The sequence below is a fragment of the Medicago sativa genome, chromosome 6 (genome assembly GCF_051527215.1).
Source record: "Medicago sativa cultivar Bolivia chromosome 6, Bolivia_mono, whole genome shotgun sequence".
Classification (NCBI taxonomy): domain Eukaryota; kingdom Viridiplantae; phylum Streptophyta; class Magnoliopsida; order Fabales; family Fabaceae; genus Medicago; species Medicago sativa.
This window is the reverse complement of record NC_140754.1, coordinates 90,679,988-90,693,868: the sequence shown is the minus strand read 5'-3', so window position 1 is coordinate 90,693,868 and position 13,881 is coordinate 90,679,988. Positions and strand designations below refer to the sequence as shown.

The 13,881-nt window shown below is 32.0% G+C and overlaps 1 long non-coding RNA gene and 1 pseudogene across 2 annotated transcripts; both read right to left on the bottom strand.

Annotated features, from left to right (window-relative positions):
- Window positions 1-967: 967 nt before the first annotated feature.
- On the bottom strand, window positions 968-5,637 carry LOC146918131 (protein TOC75, chloroplastic-like; annotated as a pseudogene). Its single transcript, XR_015016015.1, has 7 exons — window positions 4,491-5,637; window positions 3,972-4,193; window positions 3,762-3,869; window positions 3,459-3,650; window positions 3,118-3,366; window positions 1,539-1,793; window positions 968-1,443 (listed from the first exon to the last, which is right to left on the bottom strand). The product of XR_015016015.1 is annotated as a protein TOC75, chloroplastic-like (transcript).
- Window positions 5,638-6,924: 1,287 nt separating this feature from the next.
- On the bottom strand, window positions 6,925-8,647 carry LOC146918130 (uncharacterized). The gene is made up of 4 exons (XR_015014252.1): window positions 8,447-8,647; window positions 8,260-8,316; window positions 8,024-8,079; window positions 6,925-7,290 (listed from the first exon to the last, which is right to left on the bottom strand). It is a non-coding gene; the product is annotated as an uncharacterized LOC146918130 (long non-coding RNA).
- Between the last annotated feature and the right edge of the window lie 5,234 nt (window positions 8,648-13,881).

Genomic DNA, 13,881 nt, shown 5'->3' with positions numbered 1-13,881 from the left:
TTTACTGTATTACCCATGTTTGAAATATCAAATTGCAGAAATCTCCTATTAAAAAAAAACAAATCACTCCTATTATCTTTTATTATTTATTAAAGTTAACCCGAATGTTAATTGTTGCCCTAATTTTAACCTAAATTCAGTGTATTACCCCTGTTTGAAATATCAAATTGCAGAAAATCTCCTATTTAAAAAAAAAAAAACAAATCACTCCTATTATCTTTTTTATTTATTAAAGTTAACTCGAATGCTAATTGTTGCTCTAATTTTAACCTAAATTCAGCGCTTGCTTTCTTGCATATTGGTACTATTTATATATCGACAAACACCATATTTTCTTTGTAGACCACATTTGACATGAAAATATTTTAAAATGGTACAGTACAAACGTTTGTGGTAATTAATATTATGAATTGAATTATACTATTATTTCCATTCAACTAAACTATTTTGATACATATTAGCACTTAATATATTTGTCGATATGACCCGTGCGCGATAGCACGGGTGCGCACGGGTCAATGGTCTAGTATAGATTCATTTTAAAGCACAATGCAAGAAAAATCAAAACACTTAGAACAAAAGAACATTAATATACACTACCAAAAAAAAAAAAGAACATTAATATCAAAAAACTAAACAAAACTAAGAACAAATCCAAAATTCAGCACTAAACAAAACTAAGAACAAATCCAAAATTCAGCTTGTTGAAAAAGGAATACACATGAAAGTTCACCGAACCAAAATTACATTGATTTCCATTCATAGTCAAACTATTTTTTTTTTCTTGGTTATTACTCCCTCCGTTTCAAAATGAGTGTCGTTTTAGGTGTTTACACACATATTAAGAAATGCAATGATTAAAAGAAAGAGAATGATTATTTTATCAAATTATCCTTATTAACTATTGGTTAGTTTTAAAAGTAATATTTTGGAAGTAGTGTGCAGAGTATTAATAGGAGGGTACAATTGAAAAGAAAAAGTTATTATTGCATTGGAAACTGAAAGTGACATTCATTTTTAAACAAATTTTTTTGACTAAAGCGACACTCATTTTGAAACGGAAGGAGTATTAGAGAACTTTGTACCAATTCTCCAAGTAGTAAAGAAGACAAGTCTACTAGTCTAGTATTAGCACGGCGCCCACTTAAACCAAAAAAATGTAATTTAAAAACTGTTAACAATATACTGTGAGTAATTTGCAGCTTAAAACCTCTCTCCAAAACGTAAATATAATGCACCAGTTCCTGAGTTATGATCAATGGCATATTCTCCTCTGACCAAACCAAGCTTGGCACCAACACCATAAGATGAACCTTGACCCATTCGCCTATAGACTTCTGTAGGGTTCCCTTTGACATCCTTTGAACTTCCTAGATCATTCCCATGCTCTGCAAAACCATACACATGCATGCCTTTAACAGGTATCCGTAACTCAGCTGCAAGCTGTGGAATGAAAAAGAAATTAGTAAACAGATAATAAAAGTTAACTACAATAAAATCTTGATAAAGAATCAAAAAACGAGGCTAGTAATTCCTACCTCCAGCATGTTTCTGGCAGCACCAAGTTCACCCATGTTGTAACCCCTTACAGAATAAGGGCCACCAAGAGTAAAAGCATCATAACTTGGAAGATCGCCTACACAACCACCATAGCGGCCATGGAGGACAAGAACTGGCGGGGGTGGTTTACCAGCTCCTTCCTCCACAGACATCAACTGGATAAACCGTGTCAGAGTTAGTTGGTGGCGATTGAAGAATGGGAACTGGGTGCCAATGCCTAGGCCTTGATCTACCTGCAGTTTGCATATATAAAAACTGTATAATCAGAAAGCATTGTCACAGGTCTATCGCATACTTCAAGAGTATTAAATAGAAAACATCAGGGCCGGCCCTAGAGACTAAGAGGCCTAAAACAAAAATTTTAATGTGGCCTTTAAAAATATATTTTTTAAACAAAATATTTATATAAAATCAATTTTGTGGAGATCAAAATTTGAATTCATGACCAAGAGTAATTGAAGCCTTTTTAGTAATCAATTATGTTATGCAAATGTCTGTAATTTATCTATCACATAATATACTTGTAACCAAATTAATTTTTTAGAAGCCTTTTTTTCACACATAATTTTGAGGCCTAAAGCCCTTGCTTGGGTTGCTTGGCCCTTAGGCCGGCCCTGGAAAACATAGATATCTTGTCCTCAAAGGTAGTGCAAGTTGGACCATGAATTGAAGTGTTCACTGAAAATGTGTAGTTAGAGCTCAATGGCATTGATTTATCCAAGTAGCCGACATCATATAATGGAAATATTCATAAATTCTAACAAAAGTAATAGGTCTGAAATCAAAGATAGAAGAAAATACAAAAAAGTAAAAATAAAAACTAATTGTCTAAAGCTTACAGTAACTAAATATTAAAATTCAAGAAAAACAAAAAAATCCCCCTGAAGCATTTAGCAGCCGTAATGGTGCGAATAGCTGCGATTTTGATCATTACAGCAAAAGGCTCCGCTACTTTCTATAGAAGCCACTGAACACTCTACAAGCCGCTATGGCACACTATAGACTACATAGATTATATCCTTAACCTGTTCCCTCTACTACTCCTATCTTTGTAGATAGGTTTATATGCCAACTTTTAAATTGATCCAAAGGATACATACAACTAGACAAGTTTTCTTGAGAGCTCAGCTAACACAGAAGAATATTACAGTTAAAAAATTTAATATTATACATAGTCAACAAATCAAGAAAAAAGTAGTCCATCAACGGAGGAAAATGTTAACCATAGGATCTAAATAGGATGATTGAAATGAAAGAACATTTAGGGTATAATCAGCTAGAGAAAAGCATCACTCAGGTTAAAAGGAAAAATTTAGCACACAATTAGAAAATATACAAGGATATATATATAAGAGTAAGACTGAATATTGGCAGCAAAGAATTAACAAACAAGTAATTTCAGTATCACAGATGAGAATTTTATGATTAGTAGTCACATAGAACAAGATAGGTTTACCAATACAATTATAAGAGGAAAAAGGCTTAAAGATAATAAAAAGGCTTAAAGCATCCATGTAAGCAACTTTAAAGACAGTTAGTGACGGATGAGATAGTCACCTGGAACATATTTCTCGCTCCAACTACAGCTCCATTCACAAAACGTGTGTTATCACGAATGATATTCGCTTGTAAAAATGCCATGTGATCAATGCCAGTACCACCGAGGCTGGTAGGAGGTCCATCTGCACTAATTCCACCACCAGGTAGTACTCTTTGACCATTTGCACAAATTTGATTACCTTCGTCACGAGTTGTTATCTCTTCCATTACAAGTCCATAAGTGAATTTACTCTGTGGCGTGAAATTCTGCTTGGCACACAACATGAATATGAAGATAAAAAATCACTACCATTAGCCTAAATAGTTCATGTAAAAATAAAGAACAACAAGTAACTTGCCTCTGTAATATTAGCTTTGACACCACTGCGATCAACCCATATTGGTGGCACTTCATCCAGCCCGGGGCCCCCAGTGAATACTGGACTCAGCTTTCGGCTATTGAAACAGCTTACATGAAGAGTTCGGTTTCGTGGATTATCTACACCATCCAAATATGGATGTGCATACTCCATCTTAAATGTAAGATCATCCTAGCAGAAAACATGAAGGAAATTTTCTGATACCCAGTACCAATATTGATAAAACAAAAAACTATTTTTCAGAATAAAATGAAGAATCTCAGCAGACTGGCTCAAGAGTACCTGAGAGTTGAAGAAGTTGCTGGTTGTTATGGAACCACTAAGAGCTCTATTCAGTCCTTGCAGATTCCGATGCTCAAAAGAAATAGTTCCACCAGGTTGAAGTGAGGCCTGAACAAAATTGAACAGCAATCAATCAGATTAATCGAGCAGAAAAAAAAATCCCTTGGTGGTTGTGGAAAATTGATGTTCAATTTGACAGAAGTACAATACCAGAGTTGGATACCCTCCACGTCCAGGGATAATACTCCATTGAGTATTGACATCAGTCGTCTTCTGATCCATCTCTTTTACCTTAATTTCAACAATTATGCCTCCCTCACTAGTCTCATCAGGCCGTCGATTAACCTCAATATTCGAAAACAAAGAAAGAGAATTTATGTTTCTTAAAGCTTGCTTCCCTGCTTCAATATTAAAGGTGTTACCCGGACGCAGCTGTTAATCCAATACAAACATCCATCAAGTGAGTAACTAAAACCAATGAGCAGTTTTAGGATATAAAAAACAAATCACAAAACATAATAACAAAACAACCCGATATCCTAAACAGGCAAATAATCATTGAAATTGGCAGCAACTAACCATACTAGAAATATCAATTATTCATCAGATAACAAAAATCGACAACCCTCTAAATTGACAACAATAAGAAGCCTATGAACCTCCCATATATATAACAGATAACAACATAACATATTACATAACTACAAAGTGTATAATATTATATTATACCTCTTTGGGAAGCTCTCTATGTATCACAGGGGCTTGAGTATTGCCTTCAACAACATTGCCAAGCTTATCAATAAACTGAACTTGCAATTGACTGATATCACCTTCAATAACCTCACAAACAACCTCTTTGGTATTAAGATTTCCAAAATTATTAACCACTTGAGCACAAGTATACCCTTGATCATGATACCACTTCTGAACCTTATCCCTAATCTTCTGCAACAACCTAGCACTCAAACTCCTTTCTTTCCTCATCATATCCATAATCTCCAAATGAACAGTATTCGGCAAAATACACGGCCTAGCCTTCTCCATCCTCCTCTTATACTCCCTCTCCTGACTCAAATACTGTTTCACCCTCTCCTTCTCAGTCATATCAGAATCCAACTCAATCGGCTTAGTCTGCGGCATCATACCAATATTAATACAACGAAACTTCTCAGCAGCCTCCCAAGTACTCTCACTATATGTAACCGTGATTCCAACCGTTCCATCAGCATTTGTCTTCCCTTCAAGATCAACCTTTTCAAACATTCCACTAGATGTCAAACTATCCAATTCCTTCTGTAGTTGCGCTCTTGTGTAAACTCCGCCCGGAACAATAGTAATCATTTCATTAAAAGAATCATCAGAACCAACCTTTGCTTTTCGTTTCTTATCAAAAAACGTAATCTCGGAAATCTTGTATTTCTTAAAACCACTGAGTTTGTTCAATTGAATAGTTATATTGACAGGCATACCATGAGAATCAAATTCTTCAGATTTAGTTTCATCAGCAATAGCTGCTGCCGGAGTAAAAAACCTAGACCAAAATCCTCCTCCTCCGTTTCCTCCACCACCACCACCACCACCACCAAACCACCATCCTCCACCACCACTGCCACCACCACCATGTCCACCACCAGTGGTGTTGCCGTAGAGAAAAACGGGTTTGTTACAGTGGACGGCAATGGCAGCGGTGGAGGAAACGGCGAGGGTGGTGGTGAGGGGTTTGAAGACACTACGGCGGTGACGGGAAGGTAGAGAGCAGTTGTTGCATTTAGGGAGAGAGGGTTTGTTGTTGTTTTTGCTACGGCCGGATAAGATGGTGCCGAAGTTGTTGGATGGAACAAGAGAAAGACATGATTTGCAGTTGAGAAGGTGATAGCTGCACAAAGTAGAAGAAGAGAGTGATGAGAGAAAAAGAAGAAGAAAAAAAAAAGAGGGTTTTGAAAGGGCTTATATATATATATATATATATATATATATATATATATATATATATATATATATATATATATATATATATATATATATATATATATATATATATATATATATATATAGGGTTATGATAGAAGACACCTTTTGTGAAGGTGTCTTTTATCAAGTTACTCTATGAGCATTTGTTAAAAGACACCAACTACTTTTTATGAAGGTGTCTTTTATCAAAGTTATAACTAAAAAAGTGAAAATCACACCTTGAGGTGTGACTTGATAAAAGACACCACACTACTTTTTATGAAGGTGTCTTGTAACATAACCCATATATATATAGTAACCTCCATAAGTAAAAAGTAGTTAATGTAGTAAATTGAATTATGGGTTCTTAAGAAAATAACAAAGTAAATAAACTAAATTGTCGCTCATATAAATTAACTTATATAGTTACTCTATAACAACCAATAAATAAAACAACTATTATAGCCATCTTATGTTTTAGTCCGTGTCCTACAATGTTGTATTTTAATTAAGAAATGACCACAAAAAAGTCTCAAAACAATTAAATAGGTTATTAGCAAAGATAACAATCAAAAGATGCCCTTGTGGACAATGAACATGGTAAGCTGAGAGAGAAAATGATTAAAATAAAAAACATACATAATAACTAATTAAAGACATAAACTAAATACCCATATCCCCCTTGTACCAAAAAAAAAACACCTATATCCCCCATGGCAAGATGAGAAAGAAAATGATTAAAATAAAAAACTTAGACTAAATACCTATATCCCCATGTATGAAGAATATGAAAATTTCGACTTAGATCAAATACTTATAGCCCCCCATGTTTAAGGAATATAAATTTTTTAACTACCATCAAATACTTATAGCCCCATATATAAGAAATATTGATTTGTTTGAGGTTAGCATTGAAATATATATGATTTATGTCATATGTAGAGAGAAGAATAAGAAGAAGAGAGTGAGAGATTGAAAGAGTGGATATTTGAATTTTGAGTTTGAATTGTGGGTGAAGTTTGTCATGTAATTGTTGTTGTTCTTATGAACAAAGTACATGTTTACAACTACTATCTTGTTGGATTAATGGACTAACAAAATAGGGAGTGTTTGTATATTATTGAGATAGTGGAAGACTAAATATACACTATAGAGAGGAAGATTTTGTAAGTCTCTTGTGTAGTGTTTTACATCCTATTATTTTTCTTATACAGGGCCATGAATTTTTTTTGTCATTAGAGGTATAAAAAATTAGATAGACTCAAATTGTTTAAATTACAAATAACCATCAAATTAACATCAATAACATAGAAGTCTGCTCAAATCTAATAAGTTGAGTATCATTATCAAATTGAAAGAAACTACAAATAATGACAAACTCATCACAATTAAATGTAATAATTATAAAAGCTATTATTGTAGCAAAAAAAAATAATATATAAAAAGCTATTATAAAAGGATTTAATTAAGACCTGTTCATATTAACAAACAATGACCATTCCAGAATCAAGAAAGATGAGATTAGAGAGAGAACTAACCCATTGAAGGCCACCAAAAGCATAAAATCACAATGTTATTGCTGCATAAGAAGTAAAAACATCAGAAATTTTTAAATATAAAAATCAGACTACAAATAAGAAAAGTTTAAAAGGGTAGATAAGTTGCACAAAGATTTCAACGTACAGGTAACTTAAAAAGTCCTAATTCAAATTTCAAAGTAAAGAAACCTCATATAAGGAAACACATTCAAAAAGATATATCGTTGAAGATTCAAGGGCATAGAAAATAACAGAGGAATGAAACTAACCTCATAAATTATTAGTAGATGGATTAAATGAGGAAAAAAGAGATGACTTTGGGGGAATTTGAAAAGATTAGAATAAAGGGGTCACCAAACCTAGCATATTTTCAGAGGTTATGATAAAATCTTTTCATTTATAGAATGTAGAAGTTAAATCATCTCAATCATTTGAATTTTCTATTTGAAAAAACAGAGCTAAAAACTGAACCTTTAAACAGAAGTTTTAATGTTTTTTTTGTCAAATTGAAGTGTAGTCATTTTGAGGTATAATAAGTTGGATAGAGACTCAAATTGCATTAACTGTAAAGAACAATAAAATTAGGATCAATAACATAAAAGTCTAGTCAAAATTCAAATCTTATAAGTTTGGTATAATTTTCAAATTGAAAGAAACCACAAATAATGACAATCAAATGTAATAAATAATTCAATAGAAACAATCAATGCATGGGAAGAACATCAAATACAAAGACCAACTGAAAGAACCTGTGATAAATTAGGAAGAACTTACAAATAATAACAGCCGATTGATGCTCCTGTTAACCATAGAGCTTAAAATCAAACAGCCTGCAAATCAAACAGACGAATGATATGATTTTCATCAGAAAGATGGGCATTTTCGGATCTGATAAAAACAGACGAATAATATGAAATTTAAATAACAAATGAAAATAAATTTCATCAGAAAGATGGGCGTTTTCGGATCTGATAAAAAAACAGGTTAGGGTTTTGAAATTCAAATATCACCTTGCTCATTCTTCTTACTTGATTTCTTCTTGAAAGAACCTGTACACATTCACCTTGCTTTAAGGTGAAAAAACAGGTTAAGGTGAAAAAGGAAGAAGAAAAACTATCATTGAAATTCTAATCCCAAACATGGGTATTTTCGGATTTGAGGAAAAAATGGGTTAGGGTTTCGAAAATAAACATTCACCTTGCTTTATTCTTCTTCCTTGATTGCATTTCTTTTTCTGGATATAGATTGATGATGGTGAATGAGTTTGTTAGCATGGACAGAGATGAAAATGAGGTTTACGTGTGAGAGGTGTGAGAAAGAGGAAGAGAGAGAGAAAGTGAGGAAGAAAAGGAAATAAGTTTAGAATGAAAGAGAGAGAAAAGATATGGAAATTAATTTTTGTTGGGATAAGAGAAAAAGGAGGAAGGAAAGAAGGATTTGAAATTTGAATTTTGAATTGAAGAGGGAAAATGTGTGATAATGATATTTTATAAGTTTGTATTGTGTGAATGCTTAAAGTGGCAAAAAGAAAATTATTTTTTAATGTTGATGTGACATTAAGTGGCTTAGAATTTTGACACATTGGATTTGTGCAAAATTTTTTGCTATTTGTTGTTGCCCATTTGTATATTATTAAGATATATATATATATATATATATATATATATATATATATATATATATATATATATATATATATATGGGTTATGATAGAAGACACCAACTACTTTTTATGAAGGTGTCTTTTATCAAAGTTATAACTAAAAAGTGAAAATCACACCTCCTTTTATGAAGGTGTCTTTTATCAAGTTACTCTATGAGCATTTGTTAAAAGACACCAACTACTTTTTATGAAGGTGTCTTTTATCAAAGTTATAACTAAAAAGTGAAAATCACACCTTGAGGTGTGACTTGATAAAAGACACCACCAAAGGGTGTCTTCTATCATAACCCTATATATATATATATATATATATATATATATATATATATATATATATATATATATACACACACGAAATATATATATATATATATATATATATATATATATATATATATATATATATATATATATATATATATATATATATATGATGATTTTAAAATTTTTAAAAGATGATGATTATAGAAATCAATTAAACATTTTAAAATATTTCCTTTTGCTACATTTAGAAATCAATTAAATTTGCGTAAATAAAAAATCCAAAATATTCATTTATAGAAATTTTCATAACTAATGAATTCGTCTATATTTATTCTACGTATACATGTGTGGGTGAAAATTTATCTTAGGCAACCAATTTTTTTTTGCAAAGATCTCATCCATCAATTGCTTTCTCGATGGTACTTATTTTAAAGTAGATAAACACATGTAGCGAGTGAGAGAAGAAACATGAAATATACCCCAAATGATGAGAACTAAATTAATGAACACAAATATTTGTTTTTTCTTCAATTATATAAAATGTAAAAAAAATAGCCAAAAAAAAAAATATGATACTGAGGTTTGGGTTGCCGAACAACAACAATTAAAAATTGACGCCATATGCAAGCAAATTTTATTTTCATAATAGTAAACCTCCTATGGGTAACGGTCTTCAACCGTAATAAAGGGCATAAAAATGCTATTAAAATGTATTAAAAGCTTATTAAAGACACCCGTAATTGAACCAAGTATTGTGGCTAGCATTAAAAACTTATCAGACAATATTATATTTAAAATAGATTTTGCAAACAAACAATTGTTTGGTGTTAATTATGTGGCATTTTACAAAGAAAACGAGGTTCCTTGTTTTAAAAAAAAAATTGAAACCAATCTCTATCAAATCAAACATGTTTGCTTTTGTTACAGTTCCTATTGAAACTATAGTAAAATTGGGAGCTTTAAGTTTGGGAGTTAACTGTATGGCAAAAGTAAAGTAGGTGGTTGGAACTTGGATGTGTAAACTTCAAAAACAAAAGCACAATTTAGATGGAAGGTAAACTCAATCTAAGTAACACAACGACTGAAGTACAAACAACTAATATTACAAAGCTAGGAATAACATAATTCTCCACTAGGCATGGCAATGGGGCGGGGCGGGGACGGGTTTTAAATTCCCCATCCCCATATTCAATTCTCATATACTTACCCATTACCCTACCCATATCGAACGGGGATGAGAAATTGAACCCCATCCCCATCCCCGACGGGTTCGGGTATCCCCGCCCCATCCCCGTCCCCGCATTGAATAATTTTTTTAAAGGCAAATGTTAACATGTGCCCTAAGGGCATATGTTAGGAAATTTAAAATAGAAATTATTCTCTTAAAAGTTGTGCATTCAACTTTTCAAAGTCAAACTTTTGTTATTTTCTAAGAAAAATTTCTAATTTTGGATTCCTTAACTTGTGCCCCAAGGGCACAAGATAACAAGACCCTTTTTTAAAATAAACAATAGAAGTTTTTTTGCAACCCCTAGAGAAATGTTGTAATGCATTATCCAACAATATGCTCACTTTAACATTTGTTAGACTGATTGATTTAGTTGCTCCTTTCAATATCAATGTTAGTTTTTATAACACGACAATTATCAAACAAAATAACATGACATATCAACACAGTAGTTTTCTGCATTTGGGACGGGTTTGGGTATGAGTTCGGGGTGGGTACATATATACCTGTTACCCGTCCCATACCCGTGTTTTAAAATCGGGGAAAACCCAAACCCAGTCAAAACGGGGAAAACCTATCAAATTGGGTTTGGTTCGGGTGGTTAACCACGGGTATGGGTTTTGTTGTCATCCCTATTCTCCACCACTATATACTCCCTCCGTCCCTATATCTAACCACCCATTTGACTTTATTTTTGTCCCTAAATCTAAACCCCTTTTCAAATTACTAGATGCATTTATTATTATTTTCCTAAACATACCCCTAATTAATACTACTAACTTATCTTGAAATTTAAAAAGTCAAATTTAATACATATACAAACAAAGGACAATATGGTAATATTAACACACAAAACAGACATAATAATTACACTGACAGCTTTTCTTAAGAAATGTGAAAAAAGCAAAGGGGGGTTACATTAAGGGACGAAGGGAGTACTAAATAAAGAACTGCATGATTCATGAATCAATCAATTAACCAGCAAAATTAAAATATCTGTAAAATGCTACACGAATTTTATCTGTAAAATTCAAATTAAAAAATATCAAAGAACTTCATGTTCAAAAAAAGAGAGAACTTTCGCTGTTGAGTTGTAAATCTCAGTTTGTGATGCAACCCTTAAACACAATTTTCTCAATTCACATGTTGTAATTTTACTTTGATAATTGACCGACGCAATCAAGCAAGCAGTGATGGGCGACAATGGGGAAGATGGAAGTGGTCGTATCCAATTTTGATGCATAAGTTTTACTATTAAAAAATAAAATAATAATAAAAATGTTTAATTTTGATTTAATCAGGGACACAATTGCAATAATTAAAGATATAGTGGCACACCGTATGAGCAAATGTGCAATACACTATATAATTTTACGTGACATGCATTAAATACACAAATGTTCAATGATTGGTTAAAATATTAACTTCACCAAAAAAGTCATTCTCATGACTTCACCATAGAATTTTCCTTTACTTAATCAACCATAGTATGAGAGATTTTTAGAAGTTTCCGTGGCATTGGTCTTAATTTAATAATTAATTATAATCATGGGAGGAAAGGAATCGGGGATTTGCAACTAATTCAACAAGCTTATTTACAATTTTGACCCTCCAATATGAGTTTTTATTTTTAATGCCCAAAATATTGTAGTGGCATCCGAATTTGAACCCGACACCGCCGGTGATGGGGTGTGACCCTTGACACCGGACCAATACACCATTTCAATCTTCAAATATGAGTAATGTGCAGTTTTGGTCTCTCTAGTTTTTTCCGAGCAGATTTCGATATGCTCAATCCCGGTTCAATTTATTTCCAACTCTCAAATTCACATAATTAATCATTAAAGAAATTACAATTTGAATTAATTACATTATTTAAACATTAAGTTTCAATTAAAGTTTGGCAACTAATATTAAATATATAAAATAAAATATCTCAATTTTTCCTCTTGAAATCCTAATCTTTCATTCTAAAAAAATCTTCAAATTTAAAAAAAAAATAAAAAATTCATTTTGATTTTATTCAGATCTCAAATCCATCATGGAGCTCTAAATATTTTAATAAAAAAAATTAACAAGATTTATATGAAAGACAATTGTAATTTAGAACAAAAAGTGTAATATTAAGCCATAAATTATAATACAGGACCACTCCTTATTTGTCTATTTGGGTGGAGTAATATTTGTTCTCTCTATCTTTTCTTTGTTTTGCCCTTCATTATAGATGCCATGCATAGTTGTGTGATTTTAAGAAGAAAAAAAATACAAGATTTCAGTTGTTGCTGATTTATTTTTGGGTTTCAAAATAAAAAGAAAAAGTGAATTTTCAGTTGTCCAACTATCCAAATCGGCTCAACCTCCGATTTTCGTCCGATTTTCCCGTATTCATCCCGGTTTTGTTTCAAGGCGGTTTTGAGGGACTTTCGGACCGGTCACAAATCCGGTTCGCAATTGAACCGGATTTAAATCTTGAAAAAATATAGGCTTATTCAATCACCCGGTCCCTTAACTTAATTGATTGTCTCAATTTGGTCCCCTAACTATAATTTGTATCAATTTGGTCCTCTATGTTTTGCTCCGTTACTAGTTTTAGTCCTTTCTGTTAGTTTCTCTCAAAAAAACGTTAACAGAAAGGACTAAAACTAGTAACTGAGCAAAACATAAGGGACCAAATTGGTACATAAGTTAACGTTTTTTTGAGAGAAACTAATAGAAAGGACTAAAACTAGTAACGAAGCAAAACATAGGGGACCAAATTGGTTCAAATTATAGTTACTAGGGAATCAAATTGAGACAATCAATTAAGTTAAGGGACCAGGTGATTGAATAAGCTAAAAATATAATACTCAAATTGTATTATTTTATGAACAAACTATAACCACAAATGAAAAGTCTTATCCAACATTGTGCAAGAAACAATTTTAAATAACAAAGTATCATTAAAGTTCAAACTCTCCTTATAAAACATCTCAATTCTCTATGTTTTTTCAACTAATATAATACCCAAATTAATCAATGCCTTCGTGCAATAAACAGGTTTTATAAAATATAATAGTCAAATTAGTTGATGACATTTATAGAGCGGACAAACTAGTCTCTAGCTCATTATAACACATGGATTAATTTGTCACAAGTATGAAAATGTCATGGACTAATTTGGGTATTAATTTTATGAGATATTAAATCGGGTCGTGAAAAAGTTGTGAGAAACCAAATTTAATCTTTATTCTTAAAAGAAACAAGCGAAATTAGGGTACCTCTGTAATAGCCAAGTTGATTCAGAAATAAGACCTCACAATTGATATTTTGATGTTAACAAAGTAGTGAATTATGTGTTCAAGTGTGTAAGACATAAGTAGTAATTAGATAAAGTCAATAATAATCTTTGTCCGGTTAGTATAACACAACAAGAAGTAAAAGACATGGAATTCAAAAGATCAAAACCTTGTTCAATCAAGTCAATTCAAGTCAGCATAA